Source organism: Somniosus microcephalus, unplaced genomic scaffold (assembly GCF_052327205.1).
Source record: "Somniosus microcephalus isolate GS21.2 unplaced genomic scaffold, FLI_Smic_1.0 unresolved_chr6, whole genome shotgun sequence".
Taxonomy (NCBI): Eukaryota; Metazoa; Chordata; class Chondrichthyes; order Squaliformes; family Somniosidae; genus Somniosus; species Somniosus microcephalus.
The window spans coordinates 42,689,917-42,696,754 of NW_028225184.1; the positions used below are offsets into that span (position 1 = coordinate 42,689,917).

General features: G+C 38.0%; 1 pseudogene; it reads right to left on the reverse strand.

Annotated features, from left to right (window-relative positions):
• Window positions 1-5,511: 5,511 nt before the first annotated feature.
• LOC147087240 (uncharacterized) lies at window positions 5,512-6,412 on the reverse strand (annotated as a pseudogene).
• Between the last annotated feature and the right edge of the window lie 426 nt (window positions 6,413-6,838).

Below are 6,838 nucleotides of genomic sequence, written 5' to 3' on the forward strand. Positions count from 1 at the left end.
AAAGGGCGTTGCACGAGGATATGACGTCATTTTCTGCGCGCGCATCCGGGCGGGCGCTAAGCTTTGCGCCGGCGCTAACGGGCAACTTAATTTGGGGCGGGGTGCAAACTGCACTGCGCACGGGCGCTACACGCATAGCGCCCGAAAATCACTTCTCTTAAGGCGCTATCAACTGAAAATCTAGCCCATGGCTCCAAAACAATAGTCATGATTCAGATAATGTGGATGCTGTTACACATACTACGAATATTTACAATCTGACTGCAGATAATTATACTTCTATTAGTCAGCCCTCGATGGATGTTCATGACCATCCCAGTTTACCTCCTGATGGGATTTCTAATCCGGAAACCGTTGAAAATCGGGATATGGATAGCCTTCCTGCAGAAGGTACTTCTGTGTCTCCTGGTGTGGGAGGGCAAGGGATTTCACCAAGGTTAAGAAGGTCGACGCGAACAAGATATCCGGTCGACCGATTGAAAATGGACTTTTAAATTGATAGTAATGTTTTAAAATTGTTGAAATATTATATTATATTGTTTTAGTTGAGAGATACTTAATACTTATGTGCAATGTTACTATTTGTTGTTGCTCACTCAGTATTGTGACATGTTGAATAGTTTTATTTTGTCTGTGCATAGTTTTAGTTGTAAATAATTAATTATAAATTGTAAAGGTTATTTAGGTTGGAGTATATTTTAAAAGGAGGGGTGAATGTGGTGATTATTCTTTATGTTTAGTAAGAAGTATTGTGATTGGTTGTTTGTTTCCTGCCTTGGGACATATGTTGTAATCTCATTGGTAGTTGATGTCATGTGATTTGTGGTGGCCATCTTAAATTCAGTTCTTTCCAGCCTTTAGTTGGGACTGGGTGTTGAAGATGTGCTACAGGGTTTTTAAGTTAATAAAGCCTAGATTAGAAAGGCAAATCTATTCTTCATTTCACTAGGCGTATGTTTATAAAAGGTTAATATTTGATAGTTAAAGAAGTGAGTCCAAATGTTAGTTAGTTATACAATTAATCTATTCTACTGTTGTAAATATGTTTATATCTTATGTAATATCGAATGTATAGTACTCAGTTTATGTACAAAACATACTTTATCTTTGTTTACAGTTTCACAAAATTGTTCAAGTAAAGGCTTCAAACAGCAAACGACTTCACGAAGAATTATATTGAATAAGTTTTTAACTTGCTGGATAACTAGATAGGAGCATGTCTAGCGCGGCCAGTACAATAGTCTTTTGCAATGCAATATCACATTGTAACAGAATATCACTTTTCAATATAATTCTTTTGCAATGCAAAAGAACATTGCAGTGGAATATCAGTTTGCACTATAGTCATCATTTGCAATGCAATGGCACATTTCAAAAGAATATCGCTTTGCCTTCTGATCATCATTTGCAATGCAATAGGACTTTGCAATTGCACGAAACGTTGCATTGTCGCAGTCATTTGCAATGCCATTGCATATTGCAATTGAATATCACTTTGCAATGTAATAGTAATGTGCAATGCAATAGAACATTTCAATGGAATATCACTTTGCAATATAATTCATTTTCTATGCAATAGCACATAGTAATGGAACATCACTTTGCAATATAATTGACATGTGCAATGCAATAGAGCACTGCAATGGATTAACACTTTGCAATATAATAGTCATTTGCAATACAATAGCACTTTGTAATGGAATATCACTTTACACTATAATTGTTATTTGAAATGCAATAGAACATTGCAATGGAATTTTAACTTGCAATATTACATTCATTTGTAATGCAATAGGATTTTGAAATGGAATCTCACTTTGCAACATAGTAATTTGCAATGCAACAGAATATTTAAATGGATTATCACTGCAAAATAATAGTTATTTACAATGCAAAATGACATTGCAATGGACTTATACCTGGCAATATAATTGTCATTTGTAATAGAATAGCACGTTGCAATGGAATATCGATTTGCGATAAGATCATCATTTGCAATGCAGTAGAATATTGCAATGGAATATCGCTTTGCAAACTAATAGTCATTTGCAATGCAATGAAACATTGCAATGGAATATCAATTTGCAATGAAATAATCTTTTGCAATGCAGCAGAACATTGCAATGGCATAAGACATTGCAATGGAATATCACTTTGCAAACTAATGGTCATTTGCAATGCAATGAAACATTGCAATGGAATATCAATTTGCAATGAAATAATCTTTTGCAATGCAGCAGAACATTGCAATGGCATAAGACATTGCAATGGAATATCACTTTGCAACATAGTATTTATTGGCAATGCAACTGAACATTGCAATGGAATAGCACTGCAATATAATCGTCATTTGCAAATCAATAGAGCATTGGAATGGAATATCACTTTGCAATATAATTGTCCTTGCAATGCATTGGAATATTGCAATGGAATATCACTTTGCAATATGATCACCATTTGCAATGCAATATAACATTGCAATGAAATATCATTTTGCAATATAATATTCAGTGCAATGAAATGAAACAAGGCATTGGAATATCAGTTTGCAATGCAATAGAATATTGCAGTGGAATAACTCTTTGCAATATAATAGTCATTTGCAATGCAATATCACATTGCAATGGAATATCACTTTGCAACATGATTGTCATTTGCAATGCAATAGGACTTTGCAAATGAATATCACTTTGCAATACGGTACGCATTTGCAATGTAATTGCACAATGCAATGCAATATCACTGCAATATAATCGTCATTTGCAATGCAATCGAAAATTGCAATGGAATATCAGCTTGCCAATAAAATAGTCAGTTGCAATGCAATTGCACATTGCAATGGACTATCGCATTGCAATATGATTGTCAATTGCAATGCAAAAGTACTGTTCAATGGAATATTACTTTGCAATATAATAGTCATTTGCAATGCAATTTAACATTGCAATGGAACATCACTTTGCAATTTCGTAGCCTGTTGCAATGCAATTGCAAATTGCAATGGAGTATTGCTTTGAAATGTGATCGTAATTTGCAATGTAGTATAAAATTGAACTGGAATATTGCTTTGCAATATATTATTAATTTGCAATGCAATGTAATATTGAAATGTAATATCACTTTGTAATATGATCGTCATTTGCAATGCAATAGAACATTGCAATGGAATATGACTTTGCTATATAATATTCATTTGAAATGCAATAGAACATTGCAATGGAATTTCAAGTTGCAATATCATATTCATTTGCAATGCAACAACACACTGTATTGGAATAGCACTTTGCAACATAGTAGTTATTTGTTCCGCAACAGAACATTGCAACTGAATATCAATGCAAATCAATCGGCATTTGAAATGCAATAGAACATTGAAATGGAATTTCACTACAAAACTTTCATCAGCTTCAGTGCAATAGAACATTGCAATGGCACATCAATTTGCAATATAATCATTGTTGCAATGCAATGGAACATTGCAATGGAATATCAGTTTCCAATATACTAGTCATTAGCAATGCCACAGAACATTGCAATGGCACTTCAGTTTGCAATATAGAAGTCATTTTCAACGCAATTTCAAATTGAAATGTAATAACACTGCAATATAATAGTCATTTGCAATGCAATGGAACGGTGCAGTGGGTCATCACTTTGCAATATAATAGTCATTTGCTATGCAATTGCATATTGCAATGGAATATCGCTTTGCAATATGCTTGCCATTTGCAATGCAGTAGAACATTGCGATGGATTATCACTTTGTAAAATGATCCTCATTTGCAAGGCAATAGAACATGTCAATGGAATATCACTTTCCAATATAATATTCATTTGCAATGCAATAGACATTGCAATGGAATTTTGACTTGCAATATTTCATTCATTTGCAATGAAATAGCACATTGCAATGGAATAGCAGTTTGCAACATAGTAGTCATTTGCACTGCAACAGAACATTGCAATGGAATATAACTGCAAAACAATCGTCATTTGTAATGTAATAGAACATTGCAGAAGAATATTTCTTTGTAACAGAATAGTCATTGAAGTTAAATTGAACATTGCAATAGAATATCAGTTTGCAATATGAATGTCATTTGCAATTCAATAGAACTTTGCAATGAAATGTCACGTTGCAATATAATAGTCATTTGCATTCAATTCCACATTGCAAAATGGAATATCGCTTGGCAATATGATCGTCATTTGCAATGCAATAGGACTTTGCAATTGAACATTACTTTGCAATACAATAGTCATTTGCAATATAATAGAACATTGAAATGGAATATCGCTTTGCAATATGATCGTCATTTGCAATGAAGAAAACATTGCAATGGAATTTCACGTTGCTATATAATAGGAATTTGCAATGCAATAGAGCATTGCAATTGAATTTCACTGCAATATTATTGTCAGTTGCAGTGCAATAGAACATTGGTGTTAGAGTAGAATTTGGAGAAACCCCAGACAGGGACGGAATTGAGGACAAGGTCAGAATTTATTAATACAACCGAAAGACTTTTGCACAAGGAAGAGCCACCCAGCTTTCTCAATCTAGGGGTGCACTCTCGAGTGACAGGTAGCGGTTCATTCACGTTATACATTCCTATAAGCAATGCCCACCTACTACAGAACGGGGGCGTACATGTACAAACAGTGTCACAACAGTTACTCTTTATTGGTTTATGTGGTTAGTCACTCAACTGTCGGGCCCACCCCTTGAACTCGGGTACCCTCTGACCATGCCAGTCACAGATGTTAGTTGTTTCAGCCTACCCCCGACATTCCTGTTGTTAACACTTCCCCGATGTCGGCATAGTTTATAGTTTGACAAAACATGTTTTATCCTTAACTGTCGAACAAGCAGGATGGCTACAAGGCCGCAGATATTCATGTACCCTGTGACTGGAACAATGTTCGTTGTTAATTGTACCCTTATCTCCTGGGAGGACGGGCCGTGTTTAGACAATGGCTCTACTGAGGCTGTGAACAGACACATTCCGAAGTTTGATCAGTGAATTGGCGTCTTGCAGTCTACAAATGTGCTTCAGTCAGCTAAAACTACACTATTGGTAAATAGCGGGTAAACATAGCCAAGTATCCCCGAATTCATTGGTAACAAGCTGGACCTTTCAGTCCCCCCTTCCAACCCCCGGAAAGGACCCTTAAAGCGGGGTTGGAGGGTGTGCTCTCTACGCTACGATAGTGTGATAACCTGGTGGGTTGAAAGTATGTCAGAACTGCATATAGCTTTTCCCACATCAAATAGCACGAATGATGAAGTTTTTCCTGTAAACCGCACCCCCCCCCCAAATTGTTCCATACTTCCCCCCCCCGACCCCCCGCCGCAGCCCTTTGGCTATTCCAGGTCGGCCGCACATTTGTTGCATATGGTCTATTGTGAATCCTGTCGGGGTGGCCACCCGTCGAGGCACCAGGCATGCGTCAGATGAGTAAAGTTAATATTTAGGCATTCCCTGCTTCACAATACAATTGCTTCATTATTCATCCAGATGATTTTTCCAACAACTTGTTAAAGTCATCATCTGAAACGCTTGGAATAGGAGCAGTACAAGCATTAGCAGTTTTAACTACTTGTTTTGCAATTTGTTTCGCCCAAGTCCATTTACATTTCCTGCATGTCATACATAGCAAGGTCAGGACAATTACTAACTGCACCACAACTAATACACATGAAATCAGTCGGATCCATGGTTGGATCTGTATATTTAGTCCTCAGTCCCAAATGTCATCCACTCATGTGTTCACCTTGATCGCGTCGATGTCTTTCTTCAAATCCGTGTTCCGTTGTTTCAGATTATAGTACACCTTTTGGGAGAGCCGTATCTCCTTCCGTAACTGGCCTCAGGTGTTCGGGCAGTGGGGGTATAGGATACTCAATGATGTTGATGTAGTTCCAGAATCCATACTTGATGTCTTCAGAAACTAGAAGAGAGGTAATATTAAACTGGTGTATGTCCACCAACTCCTCTTGTCCAATCCGCACCAGAACTGCTGGTGTGAAGCAGAACTCTGGACTGGGGATGTCGCAAGTTAGATTGGTATATTCAAACGTCTCCAAGTTGGTCATTACACAGTATTCACCTTTGCCGGAGTATGCCACCTGGGTGGGCTTTGAGGCTGCATCCAATGCCTCCATGGTGCAGTTAATCTCCATGCCTGTGTTATTGAAACCACATTGGGCTTGCAGGCCTTGGCTGATTGAATGCGGGCACATGATGATGGCATGTCTGGTGACACATCCTTCCAGCTTGGTACCCATCTGGTTTTCTTTCACCATCCCTGCGTAAGATATCATATTGTGGTACGATAAATGTATACCATCTTTTAGTATACCAATATTTTGTAACTGATATATCTCCCGCCCTTGTGTATCCGGTGCCATCACCGGGACGACCAAAACTAAATCCAGGACACCCCCACTTCTGGTTTGCATTCGACCTGCGTGGGTTATACCCGTGGCTAGCAATTGACAAACTGTCATATTGAGGCTACTTAAGAGACGTTTGGGCGTACCCGCCCCAGCATGTCCGTGAGTCAGGGTCCCGTTTAACTGTTGGTTGGTAATCCACAGGGGTTCCTCCCCTGCCTTTATCTGCTCCAAGTTTTCCCGGGTTTGCTCCACTATCCAATTCCCATAGGGGCTGCAAACGTCCTTTGCTGCTGCCTGCTGTGAGGCATTGTATTCCTCTTTAATTATCTAATTTATAGTCTGCGAGTGTGTTTCTATTACAGTAGCTATATCCTGGAGGTATACGGTTAATATTTGGTCCTCCTTTAAATATTGCCCCTCATTCTTATTCTGCACTTG